The 17,567-nt window shown below is 47.6% G+C and overlaps 1 protein-coding gene across 4 annotated transcripts in view; it reads left to right on the forward strand.

The window, feature by feature from the left end:
- The window catches only part of NAV1 (neuron navigator 1), a 436,382-nt gene that overhangs the window by 62,839 nt on the left and 355,976 nt on the right, over window positions 1–17,567 (forward strand). The gene's annotated exons all lie outside the window — the stretch shown is intronic.

Consider the following 17,567-nt stretch of genomic DNA (forward strand, 5'->3'; position numbering starts at 1 on the left):
TGATGCAACTTGCTACTTTACACTAAGATTTGTAATAAAGTGGCAAAAATATTCATAACCCTTGTACTTTTCAATATTTTAAATGTTACAGCTGCAAACTTAAATGTATTTTATTAATATTTCACGTGTTATAGCAGAGGTAGGGATCTTATGGCTCACAAGCCAGATGTAGCTCTTGTGATGGCTGCATCTGGCTCGCAGAAAAATCTTTAATTAAAACAATTATTTAATAAAACCTCCTGCAGTGACCTACACCTGGAATGCAGAGGGCATGCACTGCATCTATTAGTTGACTGGATTCCCCACTATTCAATTCAGCAGGCACACACTTAGCACCACATATTTGGAAAGTACAGCAGCGATATACCCAGCGCCAGACCCCACTCTGCAAATGTGGTAAGATTTTGTACTGATTGTATGCATTATTGATTTTATGCATTATTCAGAGATTTGATACTTTGAACCATTTTATTAGAAGCTATGAAAACTTGTGTGGCACTTCACCCCCTTCCCTACATTTGACGCAGTAGTACTACATGGCGGAAGGTAAGTTCCTGCATTATGCAGTACTATTACGTTATGCTTCTGGAACTGACTCCTGAATGGAGGCAGTCCCAGAAGCTGCGGTTGTCAGCTGTGTGTTACAGTTGACACCCATCTCTAACAACCGTGATCAGAGATTCCTAATGCCAGCCCTGCCTCATGGCAGGACCCTGCTGTAACACTGAGTATGAGCATCTGTATTACACTGTGTTAAGTGTTTAAACTGTTTTTATTGAATTATTTCAATAAATGTAGATACTTACAAATTTTTTTTTGAATCAAAGTTTTTTTATTGAAAATTTTTAACATGTTTTACAGACAATTCCCCTCCAGCACCCCCCCCCCCCCCACCCACTAGCAGACAAACTCCCCTCTTTTTTGAACCGTCCGGACAGTATACAAATCAAGCATTGCCCCTCCAGGATGTAATACATATGCATGTATCGCTTATACAATATTTGTTAACATGTTATACATCAATTTTTCACATATTCAAATGCACTTATAGGAATGCTGTAAGGGGATTACGGATTAGGTAAGTTGTTGGTAGACCAGGAGTGTCTATCCACTGCCCCCATATATATTCGAACTTCGTGTTTGCCTTCCTCTTGCAATAGACCCCTTTTTCCAGTCTAATTATGTTATTCATTTTCTTGATGTATGTTTCTAGGTCAGGAGCCTCAGGGCACAACCAGTACATGGCTATGAGTTTCCTAGCTTGGTATAACATTCTACTGACCCCTAACAATGTGCCATCTGATAAGTTGTCACTTTCTATGTTTCCCAGCACGCAGACCAAGGGAGTTTTTTGTAAGACTAATCCAAACACTCGCTCAATGAGATTTAAAACGTCTTTCCAAAATTGCCCTATTCTCTGACACTCCCACATCATATGCATTAAGTGAGCGCCTTCTCTTCCATACCTAGGGCAGCAATCATCCCCACAAAGCCCTGTCCGAAGCAACCATTGCGGTGTGCGATACACCCTATGTAGAAAATATAACTGTGACAGTCGATGTGCTTCACACAGCGCTAGTGTGGGTACTTTCTCCAGTATATCTGCCCACTGTTCTTCTGAGATTGGGCCTATGTCTTCTTCCCATTTATTCTTAATGGTGAGGGGGTTCTGTTTATGATATTCCTCTATCAGTATGGTATATATTCTAGAAATGAACCCTTTGGTTGCATCTGCAACTGTTAGCTCATCCATAATCTCATGTCTATTGATGTATACTGCCTCCCCCCTATGTTGCATTTCCAAGGCATGTCTAAGTTGCAGGTACTGATAAAATAACCCTTGTGGAAGGTTAAACTCCTCCCGAAGACTTTCAAATGTTTTAACCACTCCTCCTTCATACAATTGAGTAACCGTATGAATACCCTTGGACTCCCATCTCTTAAAGCCCTCAAGCCTCATTATTTCTCCTAGACCTGGGTTCCTCCATAGCGGAGTAAATAATGTGTATCCCTCTAGTCGCAAGGTTTCTTTAATTTTCTGCCAGACTTTGCTCATCAGCATCATTGTAGGAATATGGTCTGGTGGTCTACCCTGTGCTCCCAGCTCCAGAATATATAATGGGGGTCTCCCCCCTCCCAGATGTTTTAAAAGCTTTTCAGATGTGCCCTGATTAGTGTCTGGACCCCATCCTTTAAGATGCTGAAGCTGTGCAGCCAGGAAATATATCCATGGGTTAGGTACCGCCAATCCCCCCTGAGTTTTGGTCCTTTGTAAAGTCTCCAGTTTGATCCTTGCTGTCTTTCTGCGCCATATTAAGGATCTAAATAGCTTTTGTATTTTGTTAAACATCTGTACTGGTATCCACACTGGTGAGTTATGCAATATATATAAGAATTGAGTCATGAGCACCATCTTGCATAAGTTTGTTCTTCCAATAACTGATAAAGGGAGTTTGCACCAGGCGTCTACCTTCACAGTTGACCTGACTAACAGTGGTTCCATGTTTAGAGTTACGTATTCCTGCACTCTTGGTGATATCCAAATACCTAGGTATTTAAATTTGGGAACCGTTTGTATTTGATGCAGATCCACTTCAGCTGGCATGGGGTCCAATGGCATTATCACTGATTTATGCCAATTAATGGTCAGTTCAGAATACCGGACAAAATCAGAGAGTAGGCTCATAATGGATCCCAGTGACTTATCTACTTCCCTTACAAACAATAACATATCATCAGCATACAATGCGATGCGTTCTTCCACCTCCCCGTATCTGAAGCCTTGTATATTTGTGGAGGCCCGTATGAGGCAGGCCAATGGCTCAATAGCCAAGGCAAAGAGGAATGGGGACCGTGGGCACCCCTGCCTAGTGCCTCTATGAAGCGAGAAGGGTGAAGACAAAAGCCCATTGGCCTTTATTTGAGCCCTAGGGGCCTCGTATAGCATTTGCACCCACTTTATATATCTTGGTCCTAGTCCCATTTTTTCCATGACCGCCCAGAGGAAAGGCCATTCAACGCTGTTGAATGCCTTGGCGGCATCTAGTGATAAGATGGCTCTGGAGCCCTCCCCCTCCTGCTGCATTTGTATGTTAAGAAACAGCCGCCTAATATTTATAGCTGTAGACTTGCCCGGCATGAATCCAGTTTGGTCTTCATGGACCAAGTCAAGAATAACCCCCAGTAATCTATTAGCTAGTGCCTTGGCTATCAGTTTTACGTCTGTGCACAATAAGGAGATTGGATGATAGGACTCTGGTTGTAACAGGTCCTTATCTGGTTTGGGCAAGACTACGATTATTGCATCCCTCATGGAATCTGGGAGTTTGCCTATTTCTTCTGCCACTTTGAAAACTTCTAATAATTCCGGTAAAAAGAGGGACCCATATGTCTTGTACACCTCCCCCGGGAGACCATCTGCCCCTGGTGCCTTTTCATTCGGAAATGCCTTTAATGCCGTCTCTAGTTCCTCTAGGGTGAGTGGGGCATCTAGAGTGTTCCTCTGGTCATCAGTTAGTACCGGTAGGGCCACTGTGTCTAAAAAGGTCTCCACCCCCCTAATATTCTCCCCTAACCTCGATGAGTACGTGTCTTCGTAGAAGTTCCTAAGTGTTTATAAGATGTCTTTGTCAGTGTGGACTTCTAGTCCTTGCGTGTTTTTAAGTGCTTGAATGTGTGATGAGTCCTTTTGCGCCTTAATGACTGAGGCTAGTAGTTTCCCTGTACCCTCTCCCCCTTCAAAATACTTCTGTTGTACAAAGGATTTCTTTGCTTCTGCAGTCGCCAATGTATGTGTTTTCAGTAGTTCCTGCGCTTCTAACCAATCCTTTTGTTTAGCTTCTGACCCAGTATTTACATATTCCCTCTCTGTGTCTTGTACCCTCTCCTGTAGGGCCTGCAGATACTCTTTTTGTTTAATTTTATGTGCAATTATGCGTCCATTAAAGCAATCCCTTACATGCGATTTGAGAGCGTCCCAAATTCCCAATCGGGAGACCGATCCTTGGTTAATCTGAAGGAATTCCTCAATTTCCCCTGGCAATGTATCCGAAGGACGCAGGATTTGAATCCAGAATGGGTTAAGTTTCCATGGGTGTCGCCATCCCCCCATGTCTGCAGCCATTTTAAGCGTAACCAACACGGGGGAATGGTCTGACACACTTCTAGGGGTATATTCAACATCTTCTGTCATCGCTATCATTCTATCATTACCTCTAGCCAGATCTATCCGTGATAATGAATTGTGGGAACTGGAATAGCAAGAGTATTTCTTAGTTGTGGAATATTTATATCTCCACATATCTTCCATACCCACCTCCCTCAATAATTTGGCCAGAACCGTATCCGGGCTATTTGGGGAGATGCTTCCACGATGATATTTATCTAAATACGGGTTTAAATAATTATTGAAGTCCCCAATAATTAGTATAGGTAACTCCGGGGACTCTGCCGCCAAAGCCAGTATCCTGTTTAAGATGCTCACCGCGAAGGGTGGCGGGATATAAATTGCTATAAGGGGGCGTGGCTGGAGCCTGAACGAGATGGCCGCACACTAAAAGAGCTCTACAGCTCCGGTGCCAAATTAGCCTCCCCTCCAAGGAGGGGTTTTACCCTGGCCACTAAGCCCAAAAAGACCCCCAGAAGGGGAGAGAAGCCTTCAGGACCCCAGAAAGAGAAAAGGGTGGGTGAAACGCCACTCACCCGGTTTCTTCTCCGCTCTGCAGACACCATCGGTGCAGGGCCATGTGTCAAGCGGAGGTCCGGCAGCGTGCACGCCACAGGACAGCATCTGGAGGAAGCTACCAACATGCCCCCGAAGCCAGCGACAAGTAAGCGCGGAGCGGCGGTGTCCTCCGCCGCACCGCCTGCACATAAGGGACGCAGCGCTCCCGAGGAACCCTCCCGGACCGCGCCGAGCCGCCATGTTGGCGCCCAGCCAGCCGGGCAGCATGGCTCCCCTGAGGCGCAGCAGCGCCAGAAAAATGTAGAGCTCCCGCAGCATCCAGATTTGGGCGCACGCCAGCGACACAATGGGGGGGGGGGGGATCCCCCTCAATCTAAAGGTAATGCCTCACCTCCAGCACAGTCCCCAGACCATGACTGTAGCCATGTGATATCAGGCTGGGGGGAAGATGGAGGGATTGGATGACTCCCTGGGGACCCCCTGCTGAGATCCCCCCAACTACCGCAGCCAGGGGAATTCGTACCCGGACTCCCATATGTCCCCAGATCGCAAGGGATAGAGGAAGAGCTGGGTGCTACCCCCACTCTCACCCGCTATGCTGCACCTTCCCCAGAGTGGGCGTCATCACCTGAGCACTATAGTGGGGACACCATGCCAGACAAGAGACCATCGACATCAGAACCGTTCTGGCATGCTCACCTCCAGAATTTGCCTACTAAAGAGGACTTTAAATCTTTAATTGCCGAAGTCCAAAGAGGCGGTCAAATCTGAAATTTCGGAGATACGGCGTGATATTCAGGGTATGGCGCAGAAGATTGATAACTTAGAAGCTGAACAAGCGGACTCAAGGTGTCAGATTAAGCAGACGCAACATGCCGTGCATTCTCACTCTGTCGCATTGCAGGATATGGCCAGGCACCTGGAGGATCTCGACAACAGAGGAAGACGCAACAATATTCGGGTGCGGGGTCTATCGGAGGTGGAGGGTAAAGAGGACGTTCGGATCACGCTACAAGCTCTCTTCTCAACACTATTAGGGGAGCCGGACACGCAGGTGAAGCTCGACAGAGCTCATAGGGCATTGAGGCCTAAAGTAGTGGGAGCGAACCCACGAGACATCATTTGTTGCGTGCATGACTTTGAATTAAAGGAACGTCTCATGCTGGCGGCGAGGAAGAAGAAGAACTTTGTCTTCAATGGTGATGCTATACAGCTCTACCAGGATCTTTCTGGGATCACACTTCAAAAGAGGCGGATCTTACGACCATTGTTGGATATCCTGCGTGAGAACGACATATCCTACTGCTGGAATTTCCCTTTTGCCCTGTCTGCCACCAAAGATGGCAACGCTTTCAGTAATGGAGGAACTGCAGGAATTCTGTGACATTTGGAACATCCCGACTCCACGGCTGGAAGATTGGGGGAGTCTCCCCCCTCAACTGCGCCAACCGCAAAACAAGAACCAACCGCAACAAAAGAGAAGAAGATCACGAATCAGAGCTCTGTCCCAGGACTCTTATGAATAGAAGAGAATGCTTGCTGGATACATATCCTTTGTGGTTCTTGCATCTGATTGTTTGATGAGGGTCTTATGTTAGCTTATGTTAGCCTATGTTTGCATATATTAGGGGTATCCTTCCCCTCCTTAGTTATATAGGTAGTAATGGGCATAAAGGCACCGGGGTTAATCTCTGGGTAGATAGTAATATTTCTTATATTTCAAAATTTTGTGTAGTACTATAATTGACGTATTTCTCTTCCTTCAAAAGGGTTCCATTGCCACGGTATCCCCTACTTGGTGGGTGGTGCAGGAGGTGGTGATTCCGGATCAGCCGACTATACTCCCCTGACTCAGGGGTAGACCGGCTGAGTAGACCTACACCAGGGTCAGGAGGTTTCTCCTCTCCCTGGTTATAGAACTAGGAGTTTATCCTTGTTTTCTTATTACTTTCTTATTACTTTTTTACTTGTTTTTACTCGTTTTAACTGTTTGTCTTGTGGTGTGTGAGTTTTGTCTCCCCATTGTCGAACCCCTTGTCCCTCCCCCCCCCCTTTTTTTTACGTTGGTACTCTCCCCCACTCCCATACCAGAGTTTTACTGTATAAGCCACACATAACCCGTACAACCCCCTCCCTCCCCCAGGACCTGTTCAACCGCATATTACATAGAAGCGCGCCGGGCACCTCGATCGGGAACATTGGCTTGCTCATTCACCATGGTCCAGCTCTTGACACTGAATGTAAAAGGGCTCAACTCTAGGCAAAGATATTATGAGCAAGCGAACAAACACCATTCTCTTCTGGCAAAACAACTGAGGGAGAAGAGGGAACACCAAACCCCCCATATTATACGGGATTCTGGGGGGAATTTGCTACATGACCCGAGAGAGATTGCCTCTCGCTTCCAAGAATTCTACGCAAAATTGTATTCCCTGCCAAATACCCTGCCCCTGGACGAGACCCTTAGGAAAAGGTCACTAGTAGATTTTTTGAATTCTTGCTCAATTCCTGGAATCCCCTCGGAGGCTATAGAGACACTCAGCTCAGAGTTCACATCGGAAGAGATTGAGGAGGTAATTAAGGGAATGCCTAATGGAAAATCCCCGGGTCCAGATGGACTCACGTATCTTTACTATCAGACCTTCTCCCCTGTGTTGTTGCCACGCATCACGAAGGTGTTTAATGCGTTCCTACAAGGTGCACCTATGCCTACAACCTTTACTCATTCTTACATTACTCTTATCCCCAAACCCGGGAAAGATGCAACAGATTGTGCCAATTATAGGCCGATTGCACTACTGAACGCAGATTTAAAAATTTTTACAAAACTGTTGTTTTGTAAATCGTCTGATACAGTGGATCCCTCAAGTAATCCATAAAGATCAGGTAGGCTTTGTACCAGGACGGCAGGGTAGTGACAACACGAGGAGAACAATTGATCTCATAGATGTAGCCAATAAACAGAAGGACCAAGCTCTGATCCTTAGTTTAGACGCTGAGAAGGCGTTTGACCGCCTTAGCTGGCCCTTTATGTTTCAAGTACTTGAACACATGGGAATAAGGGGTCCCTTCCTACAGGCCTTGAGGGGACTATATTCAAACCCCACAGCTGAAATTAAGCTCCCACATGCATCCTCCCCACCTCTGCGGATAAGGAACGGTACCCGCCAGGGTTGTCCACTTTCTCCTCTCCTGTTCATACTTTGTATTGAGCCCTTGGCCTCCATCATCCGACAAGACCCTAATATTCATGGTATTATGGTTAGAGACAAGGAATTTAAACTGTCTTTATTTGCGGATGATATCCTACTTACTATAACCCAACCTCTAATCTCTTTACCCAACTTACAGGCACGGCTGCAGCAGTATGGCCGTCTTTCTGGTTATAAAGTAAATACTTCAAAAACGGAGGCCTTGCCCCTTAACCTTGACCAACCCCTGGTAGACCAACTGAAAACCGCGTTTAGATATAACTGGAAAGCAGATGCTATTAAGTATTTGGGGATACTATTGACCCCCTCTTACAATACGCTTTATGCGCAGAACAATTGGAATAGCCTCCCCCTCTCCCTTTTTGGTAGGTTAGCGGCGGTCAAAATGACCATCCTGCCCAAGCTGCTTTACCTCTTTGAAACCCTACCGGTCCCTGTCCCGCTGGGCGTTTTGAGGGCTCTGCAAGCATCAATAGTGCACTTTATCTGGGCAAAAAAGAGACATAGAATCTCCAAGAATGTCCTAGTCGCCCATAAGTCGAAGGGTGGCCTATCGGTACCGGATATCACCAGATACTACTGGGCAACACATCTGCGGCGCATTCCAGCATGGCCCACTTTGCTGGCATTCTCCAAATGGATGGAGATAGAGAAATTGTGTTTGGCCCCTTTTCATCCTAACTCTTATCTCTGGCCTAAAGAGGCGCCTGCGTTACCTGACTCCCAATTAGGCCCCATCTCCTTCACGATTAAACTGTGGAGAGCTTGTCTGGCCAGGTTCCCATTGGTCTCTCAATGCTACCCCATGCAATCTTTCTTACACACCCCCCTTATGCAACAGGCAGGGGTCGGACAGGAAACTAAACCCTGGCACGAGAAGGGATTGTTTAGGTTTGCTGATATTATGGACTATCGAGACAGGAAGATTTTGCCTTTCGCGGCATTACAAGATAAATTCCATCTCCCGCATATGGCAAATTTTCATTACATACGAATTAGGCACCTTCTACAGGCTTTGAACAGTACTGAGACGGTTTCGGCACCCACTACATTTGAACACATCTGCAAAACCGCCACCCACACTTCAGGTCTTATATCCGACATTTACATGGTCCTACTACACCCGAACTCAGATGAACCTATTGCACACCCATACATGGCCATATGGGAGAGCCCAATATCTCAGGACACATGGCAACTGATCTGGAATAGAGCGGCTAAGACCTCCTTGTGTGCTACACATAAGGAGAATCAGTACAAATTAATGTTGCAGTGGTATCACACCCCATCCGTGCTACACAGGCTCTTTCCGGATACACCGGACACATGCTGGAGATGTGGCTCGTCTGGGGGTTCTCTCCAACACATCTTTTGGACGTGCCCATTGGTGCAGCCCTTTTGGCAGGAGGTTAAGTCTCTCCTCCGGGAGGTAGTGGCAGTGGACATTCCACTCTCCCCACTGTACTACCTGCTGAACGTTTCTCCCCAGCCCATGGCTAAGACGGCTACGAAATTGAGTCTGCACATACTTACAGCCGCAAGGTGCTTGTGCGCAATTCTGGAAAAGGCAGGCCCCCCCCCTCCCGAATGGACCTTCTCTCTAGGTTAAGGGAAACGCGTAGTATGGAGTATCTTACTGCCTCTTTTAATAATCGTATCCCATTATTCGACAAAACCTGGGAACGGTGGGACCGCTACTGGATAGAGGAGCGAGCAGGAGGAGAAGAGTGATGTGGTCTTCCCTTTTTGTTTTTACCCAATTGTTAACTGTTGTCATTGTGAGTTTGTATGACTGTCTTTTGTTGATACCCCCCCCCCCAACCCGCCTCAGCCGATTAGGCGTAAGGCTGATGCCATATTTGGCAAGTGTGTAAATACAAGGAAACACTGCATGGTCAGGCCTAGTGACCTGATACACAAATGGAGGATATAGGCTGTTAATATCTTTTGGAACAAAACTTGTCTTTCGGTTGTACTGTTGTTGGAAAAACTTTATTGTAAAATATGTACATGTCAGCTTTTCTGTTAAATTTCTTTGAAAAAAGATAATAAAAATACAATTATAAAAACAATAAAATAAATTGCTATAAGAAGTATCTCCTTCTGATATAATTTGCATCTGAGAGCTAAATATCTCCCCTCAGAGTCAACGATGCACTTTATATTTTGAAAGGGTATCGACCTATGTATTAAAATACTTACTCCCCTAGAATGTGAGGTAAATGTGGAGTGATAATTAGCACCAACACAGCCACGACCCAAATTTGTCCCAGCAGTGTCTGTCAAGTGTGTCTCAGAGAGACAGAACACGGCTGGTTGATATTGTTTCAGGGCAGTAAACACGGCATATCTTTTGGCAGAGTCCCCCAGTCCCCTTGTATTCCATGCAATTATTTTCAATTTAACCACCATCGTATTCCCACACTTTCCTAAGTGAATAAGCGTACAGTTTATCTCTATGCATATGTCCGGACCCAACATAAACCCCCAACTTTACATACCAACATGAACCCCCGTGCCATTGGCACAACCTGGGGAAAAAAAAGTAGTAGCTATAGCCAACAGTAGCTGATCCTCTACCTCTCCCACTCTGCCTTCTAAGGCCCCCACTCTTTCAGACACTTGTTGCACATCATATCTGATAATTGTGAGGTCCTCTTTCACTCCTCCTAGCAGCATTGTAAGGGAGGCTATAGCATTGTTGCAACTATGCACTGCATTGAGCACTTCCTGTAATGTGGGTTCTGTCCCTTTAGTACCCTGTGCATTGGCTGTGGCTGCCGGGATATCATTTACACGTGGTCCTCTATGAGGTTTAGGTGTATCAGGGGCCTTGGATCTAGTAGCGGGCGCCATGTTTGCTGCTGGGGGTGGCAGTGAGGGCCACTCGCTACTTCCAGCCTCACCTCCATCTTCTGCAGTCATCTCTGCCGTTGGTCCGTTGGACCCTATCTGCCCATGGGCAAACCGTTGCAGGCGGCTCCCACTGCTGCAGGGTCAATGGCGCCTCCGCTTCCCGCCTTCTGGGTGCCTGCCGCCGCATCCTCCGGTACCTCCTTGGCCCGTTTTTTACTGCTGCCGCCAGCCATCCGTGCAACTCCACAGCTCCCTCCTGCAATCCGGTCCTCACAGAGGGCATTCCTGGTTTCAATAAGGTGCAAATAAGGAGAAATTAGTGGGTGCTCAGCGGGAGCTCCTCAGCGTGCGTCCTCTCACATCTCCAGCCAAGCCACGCCCCCACTTACAGATTTTTACTCTGTCAAATGCCTTCTCGGGATCTGAGCCGAGAAGGACTAATGGCTTTCTATTGTGAATTGCCCATTCCCTGAGCCTGAGTACTCTGCATGTATTCTTCTTCCCCTGTCTTCCCTTCACAAATTTAGTTTTCTCTGGGAAGTCAAGTTTGGAATGTTTGCTTAATCTTGCTGCCAATGCCTTCGCCCACCACTTCAAGTCTGCATTCAGCAGCAAGATCAGTCTGTAACTAATGCAGAGGGATGAGTTTTTCCCCTATTCGGGGATAATGGTGATATGGGTTTCTAAATCCTGCTTCGGCAGTGATTATCCTTAGAGGAGCTGGTTACAAACCCTGGTGAAATATGGTACTAAAATGTTTAGCATTTTATGTAGTAGTTAATTGGTAGGCCATTAGGCACTGGACATTTGCCTGATGGAATAGAGGACTGCCTCAACGTCATCCTTCTAGAATGACTTTGTCAGTGTGGCTCTATCATCTTCCATATGACTGGGCAGGGTCAATGAGTCTAAGAACTCACTGATATGCCGGGGAGTGTGGGACGCATGTGGGGGGAGATGGTGGAAATCAGACTAAAACTTTTTGAATAAGCTTTCTTATTCAGAAAGTTTTAGCGAGCCGTCAGCTGCACTATGCGAGCCTGCAATGCGCTAGTGATCCAGAGGGCTCGGTGACATCACCGGTTCTTGTGGGTGAGCAAGGGAGGGTGGTGGGAGACGGGAATGGCACGCTAAAATGCCTGCATAATGATGCTAATGTCCAAACGTGGATCGGCCTGTGTGATGCACACAGAAGCCCCGAGTGTGTGATATGTGCCATAATATAAGAATCAATTTTAAAACGAAACGGCCACTTTATGTGCTTAACCAAGATATGTTCCTGCATCATCTCAGCTACACCTATGTGGAGGTACGTGTGGGTCAGAATGTCCATTTCAAATGGTAGGTTTTCTTAAATTCTAGATCTTGTATTTGGAATTATAAAAATGTCAGGTTATCTAATGGTCTCATTTTTACTAGATGTACCATAAGGAGGTGGTGAGGATTATTTTTCCAGATCACACATATTTTATGGCTCTCACTGGATTACATTTTAAAAGATGTGGTGTTCATGGCTCCCTCAGCCAAAAAGGTTCCCAGCCAATATGTTAGAGCAACACAAAGTATCAAATATTTGTGAAGTGTAATGAAAAGAATACCTATCTTTTAAAATGTTTGCAAATTATAAAACAAAAAATTGTGGTGGGCAAATTTATTGAGCATCCCAAAGTCATTGCTTTTAACTGCAATGACAGGGGCAAGACTCTTGGGACATGTCCCTACTAGCTGGAGGCTAATATTTTTGCCCATTGTTCTTTACAGAACAGTCCTAAATCTGTCAGATTGGTTGGAGAGTGTAAGAAAAACTCTCTTTTTAAAGGACATCTACCATTCCGTCCCGGTGTGTCCTCAGCTTAATTATTATATATCTTTCCATGTAAGAAATGAGTTTATAAAAATTAGCAAATTAGCCTATGTTGCTTTGCAGAGCACTATCAGGCTCCACCGTAATATAATGCCAGCCACGTGCAGCTGGCACGGTCCCGGGGTGAGCATAAGTTCTATGTCAGTGGAGCCTGATGGTGCTCTGCACCCATTTTTTACAGAAATGCGGCCATTCAAAGATTTAAGACATGAAGCTTGGGGGGCGTGGCCTGATGCCGGACTGAGCAGACGTGCGCCTGAGAGCTCCCGGGCCCCTGTACCCAATCACCCCTTCTAGGCAGCCATCCCTCACCTGGCAACCCTCCACCTTGCTCCTCTGGGCTCCGGACACCCGCTCCCCTACACCGGCGCCGTCTTGTGATGGCTCCGGCACTAGTAAGAGCCGCGCCAGCCATCCTCCCGGTGATCTCCCGCAGGTGCCGCAAGGAGAAAGAACCCATCAGACCCGCTGACTGGCACCTGTCTCACGGCGCTTCCTCGGACCTCTGTGATTCGCTTCCCCCTGGTGGTAGCCTGCTGTCTGTGCCGGCGGGCGCCGCGGCCTCCCTCCGGCCTGCGCTGTTGGGGCGCCATCTTGGATCTCTCTCCCTTGTGGCCTGCAGTTCCAGACGGGATCCATTAACCCTGGCCGCATCACAGCACACCAGAGGAGGTAGGAGTATACACCCCAGCCATCCTGTTCACCCCTGGGACCTCCAAGTCTTCATAACCCTCCAGGATTTCAGGAGCATAATCTCTGTGGCTCCCTTGCCTTTGCTGGGCTCCTTTGTATATTAACCCCTTCAGGGAGGAACAGGCCTGCGGGCAGCCCCTACACTACCCCCTAGGGGGATTAGTTTCCTGTCTTTGAAGAATTCTGCATCTGGTCTGGTCTACTATCAGCCGGATGGCCCTAACTATCATTATGGGCAACAGGAGGAAGGTAGCTAAACTGCCCAGGGCGCCATCAAATGCATCCACGCCTCCCTCAGATGATGAATCTTTCCCGGGGGATCCCCCGCTCCAGTCCCTGGAGCCACTGGATGCCCAAGAGTGTTCCACTTCCCAGGCAGTACTGGCGCAGATTCAGTCCAACGCCGCCAAGATTCAGTCCAAAGGCCTGGTCCCACCTCCCTCCTGCCCTTCTCTCCCCCTCCCCACCCTCACTTCCCCTCCCTTCCCTCTTCTCCCTCCCCTCCCCTTTTTCTCTCCCCTCCCTCTTCTCCCTCCCCTCCCTTCTCTCCCTCTTGTGTTCTCTTTAAATATGGCTCCCTAACAACATCCTGGTAAGCCATATGCATTGATGGGTTGGGATCTCGGGACAAACAGTGTAGGTTTGTCTTCTGATATTTAGTTTGTTAGTGGGTATATGTCTACACTACTGCTGTTATCGTGCTAGACAAAGGGTTTTTAATCGGGGTTGTTTATGCTGGTTCTGGTTTTATCTGTGATGCTTCTTATCGTTAGTTTGTCTTTGTGGTATGAAAGGATGAATGTTTGGTCACTCTGCTCTCCTTCTTCACATCCCTTTCCCTTCCATTGATATGACTTCCCTCAGAATTCTGAGTTGGAATGTTAAGGGCCTTAATTCTAAATTTAAGCTTTTAGATGTTATCAAACAACAAGCCCCTCACATTGTGTGTATTCAAGAAACCCATCTGACAGGCCAGAAGGTCCTCTCCATGAAGTGGGCATGGGTAGCTAGAGGATATCATTCCTCTTATTCTGTTTACGCCAGGGGTGCATCGATTCTTAATTCTAAGGCACTTCCTATAGAGCTTATACAAGTAGCACCAGATCATTTTGGACGCTGTGTGGTTCTGCATTGTGCCTTGTGGGGTTTTGCATTCACAATAGCGTCAGTCTATGTTCCCCCACCCTTTGACCCAGTTACCCCCCACTTAGTCTCCGGCAAACTGGCATCTATGCCTCTTGGCCCGATAATCTGTATCGGGGATTTTAATGCACTCCCCAAACCCTTCTCAGACCGCACTAGCAGCCTGGATACAGCCTCATCTGACGTAAGGCATAGTAAACATCCTCAGGAGTGGGAGTATTCTTTCTACTCCTCTATACATAAAAGCTTTTCCCGCATTGATCTGGCCTTTGCCTCCTCAGATATGCAACCTCACATTGACCAAGCATCCTACTGCCCGCACAGCACTTCAGACAACTCCACTTGGCTTATTAGTCTCCTAGTGTGCCCTCCCAGCGACTCCCGCCAGTGGCGCTTGCACCCGGCTTGGCTCCTATCCCCAGCAGTTCAGAGTACAGTTAAGGCAGCACATAGTGAGTTCTGGGACATGCACTCTGAGCACCTTGACCCTCTCCTCGTTTGGGACTCATACAAGTTTTAAGTCAGAGGCGCGTTTATCTCAGGGGTAGCGAGACACAGGAAAACTGGGTGCGCAGGAGGAGAAGCTTTCAGCAGTGCTGGTTACCACAGAAAAAGATTATGTTGAACACCCCACTCCAGAGAGAAAGAGAACTTGGGACCAGGCGCAAAGCAATAACTTAGCGGTGGTTAAAGGGAACCTACCACCACAAATCTACAAATCTACCTGTTTCGGAGTTGTGACCGCGCAGGCGCGGGCCTGCTCTTCTGCGCATGCGCAGACGGCAGGATCGCCGGACGAGGGCGCGCAGCTACGCGGAGCTGCGCGCTGAAGATGGGTGAGTAGGAGGGGTAAAATGGCTACCGGGGCGTGGAGTAGCCGCCTCATGTAATCTCATATGCGGCTACTCCACGCCCCGGTAGCCGCATAAGTAAATTTGAATAAATACCACATTAAAGTTATTAAAAAAGTGCAGGGACGTGAGGATTAGCCCTTAAAGGGCTATCCTCACGTCCAATTGACCCACCTACCACCCAATCTACCTTTATAGGTAGATTTGTGGTGGTAGGTGCCCTTTAAGGAACGCACCAGTAAGCACTTGCTAGCCAGGGAGGCATCCATCTTTGAATATGGGGATAAAAACTGGAAACTGCGACCTTGTACCGCTGTACCCTCTAACCTTGATAGCGGTGGAACCCTGTTCATGGATCCTCACTCTATTAACGTGGTGTTCTGCGATTTCTACTCTCTTTATAGTTCCAGGTTGTCCGCCTCTTCCGCTCAGATGAACCATTTCCTTGACTCCCTTCCACTCTGGAAACTCTCGGAGGCACAATCTGCTGAGCTGGATGCTGCACTCTCGGCAGAGGAGGTGGAGCTTGCTATACAGTCGCTTCCCTCAGGCCTAGATGGGTTGGGGGGTGAGTGGTATAGAGACAATCGGTTCCCCGTCTCCTCAGCCTTAATTCTGCCACACTGGATTGTGGCTTCCTCCCTGACTCCATGCGCGGAGCCCTCATTGTTGTCCTGCCTAAACCAGGCAAGGACCCCCTACTTCCAGACTCCTATCGTCCAATTTCCCTTTTAAACTCGGACATTAAACTACTAGCCAAAATACTAGCCACACGACTCAACAAGATAATACTATCCCTAATTCATCCAGACCAGAAGGGTACTGACATAAATATTCAAAGATTGCACTGCGGAGGCTGGGGGCTCGACGGACCCGGGGTTCATATTGTCCTTGGATAATTGCAAGGCCTTTGACTCGAGTGGCCCTACTTATGGGTCTAGATTGGGTATCGGACCTCGCTTTACATCATTAGTCAAGCTGCTCTACAACAATCCTAAAGCTAGGGTGAGGACCAACCTTCACATCTCCTCTTCCTTTCCTATGGCCAGGGGTACCAGACAGGGGTGCCCACTACCCCCTCTTCTGTTCGCACTCCCCATTGAACCCCTTGCCGTGGCGATTCGCCACTCTGAGGACATTAAAGGCATTACTAGAGGTGCTATTACCGAAAAAATATCCATGTACGCCAATGATACACTTGTGTACCTTGAAGATGTGGGCCCCTCTCTGGTTTCCCTCTTGTCCCTGATTGACTCCTATGGGAGTTTTTCGGGACTCCGAGTCAATTGGGATAAGTCGGCTCCGTTTCCCCTCTCGGACAGAGGTGTAGTTCCTTGTCCCCTTCCAGTCCCGGTTCAGGTGGTGTCCAAGTACTTGGCAGTCGAGGTATCACGCAGAATCCAGGCCTATACAGAGCTTAACATTGACCCTCTGCTACTGAGTTCCGCCTGAAGGCCTGGTCTACTCTCCCCTTGTCCTTCTATGGTCGCATCAACATCTTTAAGATGATCTTCCTTCCCTAATTCTTATCTCTTCCATGCTTGCCCGATACTAAGTGCTTGTTCAGGCACTTAGATGCTATCCTCCGTTCCTTTTATTGGCCTGGTGCTCCATGCTTTAGTTTAACGCTGCTTCAGGCCCCCAAGTCTAGGGGGAATTTGCAGCTCCTGATCTATACTTGTATTATTTGGCCGCCCAGCTGGTATAAGCCCAATGTTGGATAGATATAGATAGGAGTAACGCTGACACTGCGCTTGCTGGGGCCTTGTTTGGTTCCTATGAAGCCCTCACAAATCTGCTCTAAAGATAAAAATCCCCATCTGATGTTCCACTCCCTTTGCGTACGGCAGTAGTGTGCTGGCGCAGGGCGCAACTCCTGGTTGGAAACAACGGGCTCTTTATCCTCTCGCCTAGAATTCCTCTGTGACTCAACCCTTGGCTCTCTCCCTTCCTCTCCCTCCAGGGCTGGACAATGTGGGGGCGGTTGGTGTGAAATTTATTGGTAAGCTTCTATCTACGGATGCGGAGTTACTTAGTTTTGACGAGATAAAAGAGAGACATGCTTTTCCCGCTACATCCAGCTTTCACTACATACAATTACGACATGCTTTTAAGGCACAGTTTGGCTCCCTTAGGCTGACAGTGAAATTCTAGGGACTCTGATGGGTACTCCGGACCTTCCTAAACCACTCACCCAGGTCTACACCCTACTACAGGAGCAAAAAACCAGACCATTTAATAGAGCCTGTGTATGTTGGAGGCGC

This window comes from Engystomops pustulosus, chromosome 2, assembly GCF_040894005.1.
Source record: "Engystomops pustulosus chromosome 2, aEngPut4.maternal, whole genome shotgun sequence".
NCBI classification, from domain to species: Eukaryota; Metazoa; Chordata; class Amphibia; order Anura; family Leptodactylidae; genus Engystomops; species Engystomops pustulosus.